Raw genomic sequence first — 21,379 nt, 5'->3', positions numbered from 1 at the left:
ATCAAACCATTCATTATTAGACGTTTTCTAGAATCTGCCTTCCCATCTCCGACCGGCGTTGACCTAAAAACATTGCCCTCAGAAATAGTACAGATTTGTGGTTTTCCAACCCCTCTGCTATTGTGGAGCTTTGAAAGGAGCACTTTCTGTTTTCATTTAACTTTTTAACATTTACTTTTTTTATTATCTAAATTACCTTTAACTTCGCGGCTTCTTCATTTGTAAATCTTTTCAAACGAACCAAAATTAACTTTTTTCAAGCAACAGACGTAAAGTGCAAATAGAAAATGGTTCGATTAGAATCAGCACAAGAATTGGGCTTCTACTTAGTGTTTTAATAGTATTCCGATATTTCGATTTCTTGCTGAGTGGAAATATTTTTTTGTCAATATCATTAGTTTTCTAATTAAAATAGAACAGGCTTCTTTTAAAATTTTTTGCTGTTTATGAAAACTACCTGATAGCCGTTTCTTCGTCCGCATGAATGCAGGATTTTATTTTACTTTCTTTATTTTTGGGAATTGAATTATTCTTAATGAGTTTTAGAAAAATCTTTTTCAGCGGATGCTTAGATGATAATAACTGTTTTTGCGCGCTTAGCGTTTAGTTCAATCCGTTTGGTAGTCATTAACGGTTGCATCTAGACTCGAATATACATGTTACCATCCAATATTTGCTATTATCCTATGGGAAATTGCTTGCATGTGTGCTAGAAAAATATGTCTGTTGATTTTTTTTATAATTAAAATTATTATAATAATATCGTCAACAAATCTATCTATAAGATAGCTACTGTTCATCACTCAAAAGGTTTATTGCTAGTTGGGGCTCTTACCATATTTGAAAGTTCCCCTCGATTTCTCCAGGATCTTATCATCAGATCCTGACATGATGAAAATGAGACGACTTCAAGAGTGTACCCTTTCGAACAAAATAAGAATTATTCAAATCGGTCCAGGCGTCTGAGTAGTCGAGTAATCAGGTAACGTAAATACAAAAAAAACATACACTAGAATTGAGAACCTCATCCTTTTTTTGAAGTCGGTTAAAAACAGCATCAAAACAACGTGTATTAATTCAGTTATTTTCAAGTATGTATCAAAATATTAATCTTTAATATTAATTGTTTATATTAAATTAATAATATTCAAGTATCAATCGGCCTTATTGAAAATTAGAAATGGATTAATCCATATTAAACTTGAATTCCCAAAATTAAACTTTATAATATAATTATATTTTACAAGCACTTCGCCGAAACTGTTATCCGTTCAGAATTTACTTTTGAAAGTTTTATTTTATTAGGGTCGTCTTCTATCTAACTTTCGGTTCATTTCTTTAAAATTAATTTGATTATTGATAATAAATTATGCAATTTATGTAATTTTCGCGCTCCTGAATTTTTTTCTCCGAGTCTTCGTACAATTGCTGGCCAAAGAGGCGTAGGTTTCTTGATTAAACAAAAAATGAAACAACACATCAAAGAACTCTTGGGGATTTCAGATCGGTTAGCTGTGTTGAACATTAATATACCAGGATATCACAAACTATGGTCAATAATTCAAATATATGCCCCAACAGAACAAGATAAAAAAGGAGAAACCAAGTTCTTCTATGAAGAACTAACACAAACGTTAATAAAGTACTCACACAATCACATTATATTAATGGGTGACTTCAACGCTCAAGTTGGAGAAAGACAAAATAAGGAAGAATTTGTCCTGGGAAATTTTGGATATGGGAAAAGGAGCCCAAATGGTGTATTGCCTGTCGAACTACTTCTGGAGCATAACTTAATAGTTCTTAATAGTATCTTCAAGAAGAAAATAGCGAAAAAGTGGACTTGGGTATCGCCTGACGGCAGATATAAAAATGAGATCGACTTCATAACAACTAACTATCCGAAAGCCTTTACTGATACGTCAATACTATCCAAATTCAACTTCCATACAAACCATCGTATGGTAAGAAGCTCCCTAAGATTAGAACCACTAAAAACATCTAGATCTAGAAAATACGTAGATATACATAAAATAGAACAGAACACCAACGAAATCTCAAACGAAATTATTAAGTCTCTAAGAGAAACAAAGATAGAACTAAAAAGGGAAGATAAAAACACTGATGTCCTTGCCAAATATGGAAAACTAGAAAAACAACTAACTCTCGTCAAAACTAGGAAGGTAAAGGATAACAAATACAAACTAACAGAAAAAACTATCCAACTTATAGAGAAAAGAAAGCACTTGCTTTCAAACTACCCGAAGAAAGAAAAGTTAGTACTCATCACCTCACTAAGTAAGGAAATCAGGAAAAATATTAGGAAGGAAAGGAAAAAAAAGAGGATGCAAACATTGGAAAAGCATATAACAAGAACAGGAGGTGTAAAGAAGGCACTTAAGGAACTGAGAGAATTAAGTAAAGAATGGATACCAAAACTTAACAAAAAAGAGACTGTCTTTACTGTCAGAAAGAGTATAAACGAAATTGCCACGAAATTTTACCAGCACTTGTTCTCTAATCAAGACAACGATGTTGATAATATCCAAGAAAAACTCCAAACCTATACAAGTGAAGAACCTGAGCCAAAAGTACTCCCCAGCGAAATAGAAAAGGCTATTCAAAGCCAGAAGTTGGAGAAAGCTCCAGGCCCAGATAAAATTATGAATGAGCTCTTAAAAGGTACAATTGAAGAACTGCTACCCATACTGACTTCAATATTTAACGACATTATTGAATCCGGCAAAATTCCTGTTCAGTGGAAAACATCCCATATCATCCTTATTTACAAGAAAGGACTAAAAGAGGATATAGGAAACTATAGACCCATAAGCCTGCTCTCTAATATTTACAAGGTATTTTCAAAAGTCATTCTAGAAAGAATAAGCAAAAATCTTGATGATAACCAACCTCGAGAACAAGCTGGCTTTAGACAAAACTACTCGACCTTGGACCACATTTTTACTGTAAAACAAATAGTAGAGAAATACAATGAATACAACAAACACCTATATTTGGCATTCATTGATTACTCTAAAGCCTTTGACAGTGTCCTTCACACAGCTATATGGAAGAGCCTGGAACAACAGGGGGTACCCTCAAAATATATAAAAATCCTGAGAAACATTTACTCAAGTAGCGAAGCTAGGATTCAGCTAGAAACTCTAGGCAAAAAGTTCAAAATTTTGAGAGGACTAAGACAAGGAGACCCCTTATCACCGAAACTATTTTCAGCTGTTTTAGAGAGTATCTTCCGCAAGCTGAACTGGGATAGCTTCGGCATAAATATAAATGGTGTTAAATTAAATCATCTTAGATTTGCAGACGATATAATCTTGTTTGAAGAGGATCCCACACACCTTGAAAAAATGATAAAATCACTTAACAATGAAAGCACAAAAGTGGGCCTTTCAATGAACATGGATAAAACAAAATTGCTTACTAACTCGATTCAAATACCTATGCAAATAAATAACCACCCATTGGAATATGTGAAGGAATATATTTACCTAGGACAAGTTATCTCCCATGAAGAACAAACAACTAAAGAAGTTAACAGAAGAATAGCAAACGGCTGGAAGAAGTACTGGTCACTAAAAGAAATCATGAAATGTAACGAGCTAAGCATGACAATAAAAAGGAAAGCTTTTAACACCTGTATACTGCCGGTTATTACATACGGATGTGAAACATGGGCACTCACTAAACTCCACAGAGAAAAGCTAGAACGCTGCCAAAAAGCCATGGAAAGAAGCATGTCAGGTATAAAAAAGCAGGATAAAATCAAAAGCAGTTATATCAGAGAGAAAACCCAAGTAGTCGATATCCTATCTCGAATCGACCAGTTAAAGTGGCGATGGACCGGTCACATGATTCGAGATAAGCAAGGCAAGTGGAGCACAACCGTGGCTGACTGGTACCCTAGAAACGGTAAACGGAGCAGGGGACGTCAGTCAACGAGATGGGTAGACGATATCAAATTAACTGCAGGTAACCACTGGAGGAGGGTAGCACAAAATAGAACGGAGTGGAAAAGACTGGAGGAGGCCTATGCCAACAGGCACTCCGAATTACTCGACATAATATAATTTAAATGTGTATTACTCAACTTGTATATTCGGAATAAAGGGCTTATTATTATTATTAATAAATTATGCTGCTGATGTATATTGTACTGCTGAATTATATTGTTGATAAGTAATATTATAAACGCGAAAGTTTGTATGGATGTTTGTTTGTTACTCTTTAACGCTGTAACTACTGATTCGATTTGGCTGAAATTTGTTACGAAGATTGATAATACATACTGTATTAACACAAATGCTACTTTTTATCCCGGAAAAATCCATTGCTCCCGAGGGAATTGTGAAAAAATTAATTCTACGCGGACGAAGTTGCTGGTGTCCGCTAGTTGCTGATAATAATAATGATGATATTTGTAACAAGATAATGAATTCGCAATACAAATATTTTACTGAACAGACTTTTGGCCCTCTCTGTTTTAAATACATCAGAAATCGATAAAATACAGAAGATAAATTACTAGACAGATGGTAAATATTGAACATTAACAAATACAATTAGCATGTCTTTTAAACGAAAATAATAAAGTACTAAAAGATTTTAAAAACATGAACTTAAAGACAGTTTACCTTATAATACGGCATGACCATCGACAAAGCATACCTTCATTAAATATAAATATGGAACAAGTAGCAAACCTTCGTTTACGACGCAAATTGTATCTCTAAATGTAGATCTATTCTTGGATAATATCAAAGTCTTTCGTATACCAGAGTACGGATAATTAAACTACATATTGTTAAATTTGTACGACGTTCCATTATACGTATCATGGAATAAGTGGCAGCGTTCGAGCAAAATAAGGAATAAATTAAAATTTCAAAACTTCCAGGGCTTTACTTACATTATTCTGTAAGGTTTCCAGATATATAACTAGGTTTGTAGACACCACTACATGTTAAAAGTGATCGATAGGTCAAGAGGCCATATATTTTATAATTGGCTTCGGTAATTGAATCCTTTGTTGCTTGGTTTCCTACATTGTATGTTGTAGGCAGTGGCTTGGACAAGGTTTTTAGCAAGGGTATGTACCCTATTAAATTCTATCAAGTGAAAAGTCCATCTCCAATACAGTAACGGAATGAGTCCTTAAGGCATGCAGTGCATTTTCTTTGAAATGCCCGCCTCTGGTTGCAGGTAATGGATTTATTTATTTATTTAATAAATATAAATGTAAAAACGTTTAACCGAGCAATTTGTAATATCAAAAACGTGTTATATATTTTGTTTTTGTTATACTTTAGATCATACTAGCTTACGCCCGTGACTTCCGCGTGGAATTTAGTTTTTCATACATCCTTCGGGAACCATGGATTTTTTCGAGATAAAATGATAAGTGCCTATGTTAATCCAGACTACAATCTATCTATATTTTAAATTTCAGATGATTCGGTTCATTAGCCGAGGCGTGAAAGAGTAACAAACATTCATATCATCAAAATCATCAGGTTTTCGCAAATCTCGGGAATCCATGGATTTTTCAGGATAATAAGTAGCCTCTACGTTAATGCCGCGTAAAATATATTTATGTCACTGAAATGACATTTTACCGAAAATGTCATTTCAGTGACAGTTGCACTTGCAATTTTACTGACTGGAATTAATAATCGTAGAATACAAAGATTTGGTGTGGATTAGCAATAACTTTAGTATGCCAAACTCAAATTCAATCAAAAACGTTTAAAAGAAGCACTAAATCTTAATGACTTTATTCACAGTATTTTATAAATATGACTCCTGTATTATAAAAGCTTCTCTGCTTCAGTTTTCTTACATTTTATTAATTAGTTCAAGCCAGAAACTTTTCATTTTCAGTTTTCTCAGTTCAAATTGAATAAATAATAAAATAGGCTTCTTTGTGTCTACGATTAAGCTCGTACCAAAGAAGCAAATATTAACATCAAGTTTCTAAAAATAGTGGATGAAAACATCTATTCTAGAAATGCTGTGCTTTATACAGAGCTTTAGATGTTTTAATTAAAGTGCTATTTTTAACCGACGAAAGACAGAGAGAAGGCTAACAATTCGACGTGTATATATTTTTTTATGTATGAACATCTATAACTTTGTATTGAGTAGTCCGATTTTGATATTTTAAGGGCAATAATAATTAACATCATTGAATAAGGGTATATTTCGAATAAGTTCCCATATAAATCTCGAAAAATTATAGCCCTAAGGGTAGGATAATTTTGAAAATTGAATATTTACCCATTTATTGTTAAGTAAAACTACGAATAACTTTTTATAGTATATTCCAATTTTAATAGTTTTAGATTATTAATCTAAAAAATAAGTGTGGCACCGATTTCAAAGTTGTCAATAGGTAGAAAATATTTATTTTTCCCTTTTTAGTTTCGTAGGTACGTTAATATAATACGATATTTTGTAGTTGGTTTTATTTTTTTAATAGGTAATTATAAGCTGTAATGTTGAATGTCAAACAATAATAATTAACTTAATGAATTAATTAGAAGTACATATTATCCTATTAACTTATACACTAGCAGACGTAGTTAACTTCGCTCGCTTTGACAGTTACGCAACCAACCAATCGCAATAAAGCCACCAGCGTCGAACAGAGTTTTTACTCGCTTATCTTAATATAACTACTAATACTGGTCGAATTCTATACATTTATTCATAAATGGTATAAGTTAAATCTCAAATTGTGAATAAATGCAAAGAATTTGACCACTTTTATTATAAGTTTAGATTAGATTTACCTATTGTAGGAGCATGAGTTGACAAACTTTCAGCTTTTGTAAATTGACGAATGTCTGTCGCTGGCTCTTCATCTATCGGACATCACGTCGTTAGGTAGTTAGTATATGGAAAATAAACATTTCACGGCGTATTTGCTACAAATATAAAGACCATTTCAATTGTAAGTGAACAATATTAAATAGCGAGTACAAAACACTTGATTTGGGTCTGAAGGCAAAGAGGCAGTGATTTTTTAATATCCATTAGTGACCTTCCAGAATTAATTAAAATGCCTTCGAGTCCTTGGAACTTTTTTCTTATAAACGTCACAAGATTTTTTCCGTGCGAATTTTATTTTCTCCACGTTATACACGATCCTGATTTGGTCCCAACTCACTTGCTTGTCATCGCTGTGTGAAAATTAAGTTTGGAATTAATTATAAATTTTGCTTGAATCTGAAACGGGCAGTTATGAAAAGTAATCAGGAGGCCATATTTTTCATAAAGGCCGATAAAACTGATCGTGTGTTGGTCGCGATGTGCAACGATCAGGTTTATCGGACGTCAAGCCGTTAGCGCTGCAGGCATGTGAGATTACTTGATCGTCAGTGGCTGACATTAGATAATATTAAAGATTGGCTGCATACATCAATGTGTATATTATGAGAGTAATTATTATTATTAATATTTAAGTTGGTTGTTACAAATTATATCTTGTGTATATCGAAAAAGATAGAATGAAAATTTTAATTTAATTCTAAATGACAATTGATTTAAATTGACTACTAAACTTTACACCATTTAATTGATTTTTTTGACGTGACAACGTCTTATAATTCGACGAAGCCGGTTGCACACTCGAAAAAGATGTCATACGTCGTTCCCTCGCTCTAGGGTTGCCAACTCTTTTTACAAGAAATAAAGTATATTCTGGTCCATGAAGATTATTAAACAATATATATGCAACCATTCCATCAGTATTTTCATATGACGTTGTCACGTTCAACTATAGTCAGTAAACCTTTGCAGACAACCTTTTTTTCCAACCATCTTTAAAACACGTTTAATAGTCAAAACATTACGATATTCCGAACGTCTGCGAGTACATTTTATAACTGCCGTTTGGTAATTTCAGTCTGTAGCCGTTCTTTTGTCCGTAGCGGAAGTTCGACAATTGGAATTCATTAAATGGAATGTGTTCTGTACGAAAATTTGAATACAAAGCCCTTTCAAAGTATCAAAGGCTTTTGCGATCACTTTTTAGCGCTCGAAGCGCATAAAATCCGTGCTTCGGTTTTTTTGCCTTTGATTTTTGGTAACCGTTTATTATACGCTAATTCTACGCGAGGTTTTCAGTCATATATTTTTGGTCCTATAAATTTATTTATTTCTATTGGGATATCAATGTATGCTATTCCAGACTGTCCTAACCTAACCAAACTATCACTAACTATCACTGCGCTAAATTTTAAACTGATCATTATAGCTGTTTTATGTTTTTTTTTTTTTAATTGAGTCAAACCAGCCACTAAAACAAATGCATTTTTAATATAAGTTGAAATCCCAGATTGTATGCCTATATTACAAATATTTTTTCTGTTATTTATTTATTTGTTCCTTTTTTACATTTTTGAAATAATAATCTATCTTTTATATATATATGTTTGATGATAAAAATAAGAGATCTATTTAAACTAAAATCATTACGATTGTGAAAGTTTGGATGTTTGTTATTTAAAAGTAATCAATAAAAATTTGCATAAATCAGCCACACACACACATACACACACACACCCACAATAGTTTTTATTTTTATTTTTAAAAATATTTTTGTTTTTCATTTCGGTTTGTGCTTGACCACGATTTCACCTAATAGTAAGTGAATTATGATCTAAAAAGGAATGCGCTCGTCTATAAGATGCCCTGGTTGTTAACAGTAAATACAATAATTACGGTAAATTTTTTATATAAATAATGATCTAATTACCGTACAAAATCAAGTATATGTTAGTAAAACATAAAACATTTTGTAACACGATGACGCAAAAGATAACCTTTTACTATCGCAACGATTCAACGATCAATTTTATATTTTTAACATATCCCAACTATCAATTCGTATGGTTGTCAATTTGGCTCGGCTTCCCCGCATTTTTTAGGCTCCCAGCCAAAATTGACGGACTCAAAACTCGATAAGGAAAATAATCGCTCGTTTTGGACTATTCGAGTTGATTTAAAGTTGATAATGCCTGTTTTTCTTGTACCAAAGTGCGCTATTAATATCGCGTTATTGTTTTGTTTTATTTGAAAAGAGGAGTTTTAAGCTCTTCTTAATTTTTAGGTTTTAATAAAACCGTTTTAATTTTTCTCTCTGCTAAGATGGTATCACTGTCTTGTGGGTTTTTCTTCGTATTATTCTCTGTAATCTGTTTTAATTAAACAGTAACAATACAGTTGCAGAATCCCGTGACGTAGTCCGTTTATTTTTCAAATAACTGTTGTCCTACTTTTAACATCAATAAAAGTAACTTTGTAGTTTCAATCTACTCCTGAAAATGCATGGATATACTTTATTAAATTAAATACGTTTAGTAGCTTTAACACACTTCACGCCATTAAAAAAAATATTTGTTTTTATATGCTTATATTTATTATGTTGTAAATCTGAATACTAATGGTTTAATAACAAAAAATGTTTAACAAAATAAAAATGTAAATGATGCATTTATAAAAAATACTAGCTGACGCCGCGCGGTTTCACCCGCGTGATTCTCGTTCCTGTAGCAGTACGGGGATAATATATAGCCAATAGCCTTCCTCAATAAATGTGCTATCTAACACTGAAAGATTTTTTCAAATTGGACCAGTAGTTTCCGAGATTAGCGCGTTCAATCAACAAACGAACAAACAAACCCTTTAGCATTATATATTAGTATAGATTCTAAGTAGTGAAACTCTACAAAGCTCATACCGCTTACAAAGCTCGTATTTTGAAAATCATTGTAAGGATAATAGCTTTTCACAAAACAATACCTAGTTGGTATCTGTGGCGATATTCACAGGGACTGTTTCCTCCGTTAAAGAGAATTTCAACACCGGCCAAATGCAGTCCAGGCCAGTGTTTGTAATTGGAAAATTGGTAAAGAAACACAACTCCAATTCGTTCCTAGACAAAGGATTTAATTGATTTGCGCAATTCGTTTCACAAAAGCCAATATGGGAATGCAAAGGCTATCTTGTATTAAAAAGGCTTCAAGCTGAGAGTTTTGTAATGGCCGGAAAGAAAAATACTTGAGATTACGTTCCACGGTTCCAATTTTACATTTTCGTTGAGAAAAAAATCTTTATCGTGTTGCGTTTTCCATTCCCTACTAATGTAAATTATTATATACCTGGTGTTGTTTTCAAACCTGCTGGCTAACCCTACTAATATTATAAACGCGAAAGCTTGTATGGATGTTTGTTACTCTTTAACGCCGCAATTACTGAACCGATTTGGCAAAAAGTCGGAATGGATTTTACTCTGGATTAACACAGACTTTTTATCCCAGAAAAATCCACAATTCGAGGGAGGGATTTGTGAAAAACTAAATTCCACGCGGACGAAGTCGCGGGCGTCCGCTAGTTAACTGTATTTGACGTATGCTAGTTGACATATTATACAAAATTGAGATTCTACGTAAAAATGTCATCCGGTGCCTAGGCAATGTGGATATCGCACAGTAGGTAAATGACATTTTGTCAATTAATTTGATGTTTACTTTAATAGTAAACATCAAATTAATTGACTAAATTATAAATTGGTAAAAGTAGTACAATATACCTTAGTATATATACTCAGGGGCACAATTATCCGCCCACTTTAACATGACGCGAGTAAATTAAAGTGGGCGGATAATTGTGCTTATGAGTATATTTGCGCAGCGCTCTGCTCTCTGCGACTTGCTAGATATCAGCAGTCTATCAAATAGAGGTTTACGAACGACGCGTTTTGTGGTCTCCTTACCGCAATGTCTAGACTCCTTGAGACGCTCGTGTATCATCCTAACAACCCTAAAATTAAATACCTACCTACATCATATTTTACAATATTACATTTCCGTAATTCGAGCTACTCGTAATTCTGTGTAGTTTAAAGTAAAACATTTTTCGCACCCTTGACTTGGGGAGTAAGCTGGTGAATGCGTTACAAAAAATGTAATCGGGCAAGGCAAACGGACATTGAGAGGGAGAGCTAAAAAAGGTATTTCAATCACGTGGTGGCACACTCGTTTTGTAAATGTATTGGTATACTAATAACATTTGCTAGCAATAGTTGTTTACTACTTATCATAATGAGTACATTGGTGTACATATAGCTATTAACTAGAAGAAAAATGTTGCCCCAAATATTAGTAACTAGCTGACGCCCCGCGGTTCCACCCGCGTATTTCCCGTTCCCGTAAGAATACGTGGATGACACTATATATGACAGCCAATAAGGTGACTTTCTAGAAATGACCCCCTACAAAACGACAAACGTTACCGTGGCATAACGAACGCCAGCGCCATCTAGAATTTATACGTATAATACGAATTTTGTACATTCTGTACATTGAAGATATTTTGAAGTTTTTTGTTGGGGGCATTATATAATCAGTACTGAAGCTAAAAATTTGCGATTTTTGTTCATTCTGTTTATCTGTCCGTGTTTTTTTGTTATTCGGGCATCACGCTGAAACTACTGAATAAATTCAACTGAAACTTGGCACGGTTTAAGATCATAATACGGAAAAGTTAAAGGATACTTTTTATTGCAAAAATTAAATGAAAAGGGGGTGAAATAGGGGTTGAAAGTTTATATGGAAAGTCCTTTTTAGAGTTACACTTTTGAAATTTTTTTCATAAGTCATGAAAAAATTGCGAAATATAATGTGAATTAAAAAATTTTAAACTTAAGTGGTGCAATAGGGCTTGAAAGTTTACATTGATTTCCACGTGGATGAAGTCGCGGGTGTCCGCTAGTTGTTTTGTAGATTTAGTAAGTACTAAATCTACAAAACAACTTGATCAATTGTTGTTGTTTATGTTTTTATAGTTCGCTTTAATATTTACTATGGTAGTAAAAAAGTAAAAAGTAGAATCCCAACGGACAGCAAACTACAACTAAAACCTATAATAAGTGTTATTAAGTCGAAGCAAAGACAGGTTTAAGTAAGGAGGGTCAGTACTTAGCCACCGTTAAAATTCAATTGACATTTTATTTCATTGTTGTGGAACCATACACAATAGTTTCAATTCTAAATTAGTTCTATTGTAACAATTATATTCGAAGTTCGGAAATTTCGTAACTAAATTTAATTTCAGCGGATCAAAGCTGCAATAAAATTTAATATCTAAAAGGTAACTTTATTAAGTGGAAACAATCAAAACCACCAAAGCGTATTAACGTTCAAAATTTTAAGGCAAACAACATGCTTATGTAATAATATCGTAATCCCACGCGTAATTTTGTATCCCATATGTTTGATGTTCTTATTATATACAAGCGGACGCTCGAGACTTCGTCCGCGTGGAATATATTTTCCACAAAGCCTATGTTTCCTCCTCTTTTTGAAGCCTCCTCCTTTTTTTGAAGTCGGGCAAAAATCAAACAACAAAAAGGGGAAAAAATCATTAGCGGGTAGTAAAACATATTTAAAAAATATTGTGTGAATGTACTATTTCTGCGAAGCTATGCAGAGTATCCCAAAAGTATCGTTTCAGGTTTACCAATTTATTAAGTTATTATTTATCAAGTTATGATTGTAATTGGATATAAAATAATTCGTGCTACTCAAGCAAAGAATACTAATAAATCGTCATTATCAACCCATATTCGGTTCACTGCTGAGCTCGAGTCTCCTCTCAGAATGAGAGGCCAATAGTCCACCACGCTGGCCCGTGTTGTTTTCCTTCACCACTAAATACTACGTACGAAAACGTACTAATAAATAATTATAACTATTTATTAATACGTATATTAAATATAATATGGTAGATTTGAGAAAAATGTAGCTACATAGAACTGCAGTTGTAGACTATTGAAATAGTTGAAACTCGACAGAGTGCTTTGAGTTTTGAGAGCTTTAAGAATTATAATATCCGTAGCATGCGAGTATAAAGTGAAACGAGTATGTTCGCTTTCCAATTACATTACTGTCTACACTTTGTAACATGGAATGTACTTATAACTAATGGCAGCAGTCCTGGCATTTAGAACAGTGTTATTCAGCAAATAACGATCATTACAGTGTTTTGTTATTTAATTTGTCATAAATTGAGCGCCTGAGATAGCCAGACATTCGTCATTTTATAAAAAACTGATAGTTTGTCAGCTCCTGGTTAGTACAGTTTCACTATGTTGTTTGAACCGTTGTTGCTTTAGAAGGTAGCAAGTTTCAAGTGTCCAGACCCTAATCTTTTCAAGAATGAAGCGTATTTTTAACCGACTTCTTAATTCGACCCTAATATTTTTTTTGTTTGTTACCTCATAGCTTTGTTATTTATTAACCAATTTAAAAAAAATATTTTTATGTTTGAAAAAGTAGAGTATCATCACATTTAATTTTCATGAAAATCGGTTCTGTTATTTTATGTTAAAGTGAAAATTAAATAAATTAACGAAATTGCCCTCACTGTGGCTTTTACAGCCACTATGATAGGATAGAAAAAAAACTAAGTCGATTAAATTCTTTTGTTAAAAAGATTTTATTTTATATTTTCCTTAGTATAATATGAATAATAATGTATCTAGGTAGTCGCCAGTCACTTAACTTCGTAGCAACCTTTCGAAAACCACCGTTAAAAATCTAACCTTAGAGGTTTTTAAAGAAGAGTTTTCAGATAGCTAAGGGTCTGGAGACGTGATTTCTCATGATATCCAGTACTAAATAAATAAAAACTACGTTATAAACTTGGTCAATTGACCATTGAAACCTTCCAAAGAAACCATGGTCCAAACTCAATAGATGCTTTCAGTACTTACCTATGTTAGGAGCATGACTAACTTTCAGTTTTTATAAAATAACAAACATCTAGCCGTTGCAGGCTCTTAGCCTATTAGAAATTCAATCATTTAATCATGTATTGCCTATTACTTTTTGTCTTGCGAGACATGTTGTCTGGTATTCGTGAACAAGGACGGAAATCTTTAACTTGAAATAACCTTGAGATAAATTAAGCCATCTGCTTGAGATGGCTCACCATAACGTCCTCCGTGGTGCAGTGGTATGCGCGGTGGATTTACAAGACGGAGGTCCTGGATTCGATCCCCGGCTGGACCGATTGAGGTTTTCTTAATAAGTCCAGGTCTAGCTGGTAGGAGGCTTTCGGCTGTGGCTAGTTTCCACCCTATAGAAAATATCGCTAAGCGATTTAGCATTCCGGTACGATGTCGTGTAGAAACCGAAAGGGTTGTGGATTTTCATCCTCATCGTAACAAGTTAGCCACTTCCACCTTAGCCTGCGTCATCACTTACCATCAGGTGAGATTGTAGTCGAGGGCTATCTTGTAAAGAATAAAAAAAAACCCTAGAACAATTGATCTTAACCTCGCATTACAATCGCTAGCAACCCGTTTAGCAACGAACTGTTATTAGGTCGATGACTGTTAAGCTTCTTATACCTTAACTTAATTGTCTCCTCTTCAGACTGAAATATGATAAGTGCCAGAAACGATTATAGTGGTATCTACACTTCTAATTCTATCTATACTTATATTGTAAAGAGGAAAGATTTGATTGTTTGTGTTTGTATGTAATGAATAGGCTCCGAAACTACTGGGCCGATTTGAAAAATTCTTTCACTGTTGGGAAGCAACACTATCCTTGAGTGCTATAGGCTATATTATATATTATAACACTTCCCCGAACGATCTTATTAGCAGAAAGGATTTGTGCTCATAAAGGTCAACCTAAAATAAGTAAGAAAAAATGTTTTCGTTTTATACAAATGCATATTCTTCAGCAAGTCGAAGAACATTCGTAAATAAATAAAAAAAACCTTATCCAAACTTTTATACAGACCTGTTGCCGAGATTACGAAATATACTGTGAACACAACATGTATTTGTCGTTATCAACCCATTTGGTTCACTGCTGAGCTTGAGTATCGTCTCAGAATAAGAGGTTTTAGGCCAATAGTCCACCACGCTGGCTCAATGCGGATTGGTAGACTTCAAACACACAGAGAATTAAGAAAATTCTCTGGTATGCAGGTTTCCTTACGATGATTTCCTTCAACGTTTGAGACGCGTGATATTTAATTTCTTAAAATGCACACAACTGAAAAGTTGGTGGTGCATGCCCGGGACCGGATTCGAACCCACACCCTCCGGAATCGGAGGCAGAGGTCATATCCACTGGGCTATCACGGCTGTTTACAATAAATACATACCGTTAGCAATAGGCTGTTAACAATATTATGTTTTATATGGTATTAAATGAAATATTACTTGTTTGTGTAAGTACCTATTATACCACCAAATATTAGTTAATAGAATGGGATTATAGGTTAGATACGCGTAGCTATAAGATACTCGTATCTTGTAGTTTGTTGATAATATAATTATAAGATCATGTTCGCACTATATCTTTACATTATTACACACCCTATTTTACATGGTAGTATAATAAGCAAATCTGCTGTAATATAACGGGTGATTTTGATTTAATTACCATTACAGAGTTTATCAGTTTTCATTAGCCGGGTTTCGCAAACACATTTGTAATTAAATTAATTAATGTACGCTCATATCTAGCGTTGCCTTATTTAATATTCTATTTATTTAGCAAGATAGTAATTACTGTGACAAATTTTAGAGTAATCTCCTTAACTTTGTTACGTACGTGTCTGTAGTAGGGTTGCTTTGAATAAAATATTCTGATAGTAAGTGTTATGTTAATAAATTTTATAACACATTTGCTCGTAAAGAATCGCTTATTTTACCAATTTCAATATCGTAATGTATCTCATTACGCACATGTGCCGTAATGTAATATAAAACCTTTATCAACCGTATAAAACGAACGGTACTTTTTTAAATCTTAGCAAAGAGGTTTTAAGTGAGAAATCGTGCTTAATATTTTATGAACAAAATTAACTTTGTGAGATAAAATATAATAAAAAAACATTTAATTCTTTAATTTTAATAATTTTGACAATAAATGTCAACTATTTATCTGTATCATAAACACAATAATATTAATTTACTTTATTAGTAATACTGACTGTTTTTGGTGCATTTGTCTAAAACAAACAAACGCTGGTGTGCGCACTTCGTTATCTGTGCAAAAATGACAAGCGTATCAAAATGTCATCTTATGGAAAACAGGCAAAGATGCAAATAAATTTTCAGAAAGTGTGTTAAAAGTGTGTTTCCTCGCAAACGTCGTATGACATACGTGCGCTTTGATAATTACAGCCTCTGCTTCCTTACTATAGCTCTCGCCTTTGGCTCGAGCTGCAATAGTGCCTCGGCTGTAATTTTCAAGTTACAGCACTTATCATAATGTACTATAATGATTGGGAAATTCATAGCTTTTTTCAAATGTATTAAATTAAAAATTATACTGAATATACTCTATGAAATTATGAATAAACAAAAATTCTAGCTTACATAAAATTACAGAATTACTTAAACCTATTAAGTTGTACAGTCAGCCTCAGCAAAAAACTGTATATCATAAAAACTAAATAAATGAAAAATTAACTAAAGTGCTCGACTGTCAACTGAAATCTTCGTAGACGAAAAGAAATTTCTAATTCGCCGGCTATTGTAGCAGCCATGTATCTAATTGTTGAAAATTGGTGTGATCACGTGAGATACCACATCATTCATTCATCAACTTTACAGACGAGACTAAGCAACGTTTGAACAATGAATTATGAGTTTTTACTGCTATCCTTCACAACGCAACGCCACCGAGATGCAACAAAAACTCTTAACGTACGTTTTACGAAACCGGATCATTCTCTGGAGATATTGGCTTCGATCTGCAATTGTTACGGTATAGGGATTGGACTTCAATCTGATAGGTGGATACAGAGTTTGGTTCCAGCCCGTTGGACTAAAGACCCATACTATAAACTAAACTTTAAACTATAAACCCATGCTATAGACTATACTATATACTATAGACATACTAAATAGCCTATGTATTTAGTTTGAGAGGTACAAATACTAATCCATAATAATATTATAAATGCGAAAGTAAGTCTGTCTGTTACCTTTTGCGGCCAAATCTATTGTAAACCTATTCGGATGAAATTTTATATAGCGATAAATTGTATTTTGGAGCAGAACTTAAGCTATTTTTGTTTCCGGGAATGTACATGGTTTCCGTAGGATTTGTAAAAAACAGAATATCAAGCGAACGAAGTTTCGGCGTTTACAAGTCCACTAATATTCTTATAAAATGTTGACTTAATAAGAATTATTCAATGTTTATAACATCACAGATAAAGAAAAGCTTCATTTAACAATGTTGGTTAGATAATTAGTCTGTAACTGGTTGACTTTAGAAAGATAGAACTTAGTAGCCATGTTTTAAAATACAAGTAATACCATTTAAATTACGATAGTGATAATGACTGCTGCTGATAGCCAAACATGCTCTCAAGGGAAGTAAAACTTCGCTAAAGTTAGTGAAGCGGCGATACCACTAGGAGTGGTTTTATTTGTGAGAATTGAAAAATTCTCAACTTTTCCTGAGAATTTCCCGAATAAAAAATTAAAGAAAAACGTTTTTTCTTGTATATAAATAATGGTATTTACCGTTTATGTACGAGTAAGTATCACATATTGAAATTTATTTTATTTATATTCTCGTGTTTTCAGTTTTACCTAAACCCATGGATGAAATCCCTACGTATCGATATCTAAGCTATGTACTTTTTTCTGTTAAATTTTTTTTTCTTATGTTGGGGTGTACAAATAAAGTATAAAAAAATAAATAAAAAGTTGACTTTTCATAATTTAATGGCAACACTGGCAAGTTTACTTCGTTACTCAGTTTAACACAATCCTCGAACCTATGAGTGCTAAGTTGCAGGCTGTCTACGTCAAGAAAAAAGCACTGCACCACGCTATTTACTCTTCTACAATAAACAAGTTACAAAAATAATAAGTAATAAATCTCCTTTGTTTTAGAAATAGTTGAGAATATTAAAAGAACAAGCCCGAAAATAAAATCTTAAATTAAATTTGAAATTTAATTTCGATACTAATCATTAAAATAGGAATTTCATTATATCAAAAGCTATTTTAGTACCTAAAAGTATTAGGTATATTATTTTTATTATTATATTTCAGGGTATAAAAACCTCAGTTGTTATATCCTTGATTAATATTAAAAATGTGAATAGTCCAAGAGAATTTTAGTGTAAAGTTCCACATCATTCTTATTCCAGGAATATAGGTGATGCTAAAAAATTAATTATCGGAACTCCGAGTTCCTGGTCGCTAAAACTCAAATTTAATGGTATTCGAACCTAAAATTTTGCAGTTTGAAAATGAACCATTGTAAAAATAAAATATTCCAAGAATAAATCCCAGTGGCCATCGAATTTTACTTATACCTTTTTTATTATTTATATAATGATGTGGATAAAATATAAAAATATCACAGAACTTTCATTTTAGTTAGAAATCTGAGACTGAGATAGGCAAAAACCCACATTAACATTATTCTTTCTTTATAAAATGAAGTATATGAAGTATGTATAATATATAGTAATATATAGTTCATGTTAAAGTAAATTATAATTTCTATCAAAAGCATTGAAAATGCTTTATCAATCTTCAAAATATAAGAATGGCTTGCCCATTATCTATTAAAACAATGTTGTAATCATTGGAGACATTAAATCATTGATTATTTTATTTACAAACTTGCACTAACATTACAGGTTATCCCCAATTCACTAGTGTATCCATATACAATTTACAAGTAACAAAAAGTAAAAAAATCAAAAACTCAATAAAAACATGAGTTTTAATCACGTGACTAACGTTACCTGGTAAAAGTGGTCAAATTGTAAAATGGTATTAGCCACAATATTATAAATCAACACTAATAAATCATTTATTAATATTATAACACATTTTTTTACTAATCACCATCATTATACCAAGCCTGACTAATGTCCTAAAGTACAAGGTCAATAGTTTTGTTTCACTACGGCAATTATCATTAAAACTATTAAAGTCGTGTTTTTTATTCAACCAATACAATTTTATTCAAAATTTCTAACAGAGCGCATTTCAATATAATGTAAAAATGAAAAATTAACAAAGTTCAAAGTTCTTGAAAGTGGTCAAATTGCAAAATGGCATTAGCCACAATATAAATCAACACTATTAAATCATTTATTAATATTTTATCACATTTTTTACTAATCAAATCTTAATGATGTGATTCATCTTAAGCCTGATTAATGTCCCACGATACAAGTTCAATAGTTTTGTTTCACTATGGCAATTCTCATTAAAACTGTAAAAGTCATGTTTTTTTTAACCAATACAATTTATTGTAAAAAATAAAAATTAATAAAGTTCAAAGTTTTTGTAAATTAATCACTTACCATATAACAACCAGCAAAAATCTCGACCGAAGCGTTATCCTCAACAAAGTAAGTTCACCATGATTCACAGAAATTTTCACTTCTAGTTTATGTAGACGCACTTGTTGTCCACTTACGGTCGTAACCGCTACGGCGTAGCGCGGACGCGTGTGACCACCGTGACTCTTTAGGAACACTGGAGTGTACGCTACGGAGCGACGACCCGAACTTTGCCGAGAACGCCCGACTACTACGCTCTACGCCGTAGCTCCAGACTCTACGCCGTAAGCCGTGATTGATATCAAATGAAATGTGAGGAATGAGTAGTTCTACGAGTTTTTGTTTCAACGATCACATTTACCCGGGATTCGGGGTTCAGCGGTAGAAATTCAGTTTGATGTGACAAACGAAATTGCGATTTTCAAGTTTTTCGTTTTGATGAATTCCGCCTTTGTTGCTTTGTTTCGCAAAGTTTCCTTTCCGAAAATCCGTCTATTTTAATGTTCTGTTATTAATGTTTAAACTGGCTTAAAACAGGCTTAGTCTGAGAATTACTTTTACCGATTACTGTGTTAAAGTGATAGTGATTGCTTCCGAAGAGTAAACGTACTTTTTGAAGCACGGAGACTTAATATGTTGCTCATTTAGTTCTTGATTTTTTTTTGAAATATGAATATAGCATTTATTAAAATATATAATATAATCGTTTTGTATGTTTTAACACGTTCCAAAGGGAGTCACGTTTGTACCAAGGTCCATGACACTCGTTGGAGTCATAGTCCAAAAGTACGTTTGATATTTTTCACTTCACTGGACGTAAGAATAGAAAAATTATCATGGACGTATGGTTAAACAATAAGGCTACGAAAAATTAAAAAAAAAATAACATAAATGGAAACTCTTATAAAACATCGAGTAATGACGAAATTGTAGATGGACTTGACTTGACGGCCTCCGTGGCGCGGTGGATTTATAAGACGGAGGTCCTGGGTTCGATCCCCGGCTGGGCAGATTGAGATTTTCTTAATTTGTCCAGTCTGGCTGGTGGGAGGCTTCGGCAGTGGCTAGTTACCACCCTATCGGCAAAGACGTACGGCCAAGCGTTTTAGCGTTCCGGTGCGATGCCGTGTAGAAACCGAAAGGGGTGTGAATTTTAATCCTCCTAACAAGTTAGCCCGCTTCCATCTTAGACTGCATCATCACTTACCATCAGGTGAGATGAGATTGTAGTCAAGGGCTTACTTGTAAAGAATAAAAAAAAAAGACGTACGAATAATTTTTTTAACTTTTGCTCTGGGACATGGAACGTGTTAATTTTTCATGTCAAAATCGTGATCACTATCATTAGCATAATCATCATCACCATATTATTAGTTGATAGATGTTCTTCTCAACCTATCAGTCTACCAAAATACCAATTCATTTGAAAAAATATTTGAATTCTTATTTGATTTATTTCATCACTCATAAATCACTGCTTACTCTATAGACACGGTCTTTATTACACTCCCATGTGAAATGTTCAATGCTATAGATCGGAAAATTATTGAAGCATTTCCCAATCCAATATTCATTTCATCCAATACGCTTGCTTTATTATCCACTTATTGAGGTATTTCGTGTAACGATATATAAATTGATATTTCACATATTAATATTTGGTTTTTACAATGTTAATAATATCTGGCTCACCGAAATCACTGCAACTGTGACGTCGGATGACGAGAACAAGAACGCAGTAGGTTCGAGTCCTGGGTCAAGCTGCGAAATATTAAACTTTTATTTGTACCTAACCGAGAGCCGTGATAGCTTAATAAATATGACCTCTGCCTTCGATTCCGAAGGCGTAAGTCCAAATCCTCCAACTCATAAGGTATGTGCATTTTAAATAGTTAAATATCGCGTGTCTCACCGTGAAGTAAAAACATAATAAAACCTGCACACATCAGAATTTTAGTTTCAGTGTAGAAACCGAAAGGGGTGTGGATTTTCATACTACTCCTAACAA

At 33.2% G+C, this 21,379-nt stretch overlaps 1 protein-coding gene across 1 annotated transcript in view; it reads right to left on the bottom strand.

Annotated features, from left to right (window-relative positions):
- The window catches only part of LOC112049688 (voltage-dependent calcium channel gamma-4 subunit), a 100,707-nt gene extending 81,116 nt beyond the window's left edge, over nucleotides 1–19,591 (bottom strand). Inside the window, exon 1 of the mRNA XM_052884340.1 lies at nucleotides 19,393–19,591. The gene's annotated coding sequence lies outside the window, so the exon portion shown is untranslated. The remainder of the gene's footprint in view (nucleotides 1–19,392) is intronic.
- Nucleotides 19,592–21,379: the final 1,788 nt, after the last annotated feature.

This window comes from Bicyclus anynana, chromosome 11 (genome assembly GCF_947172395.1).
Source record: "Bicyclus anynana chromosome 11, ilBicAnyn1.1, whole genome shotgun sequence".
NCBI classification, from domain to species: Eukaryota; Metazoa; Arthropoda; class Insecta; order Lepidoptera; family Nymphalidae; genus Bicyclus; species Bicyclus anynana.
Note: the sequence above shows the minus strand (reverse complement) of the source record. Positions and strands in the feature narration are given on the sequence as shown.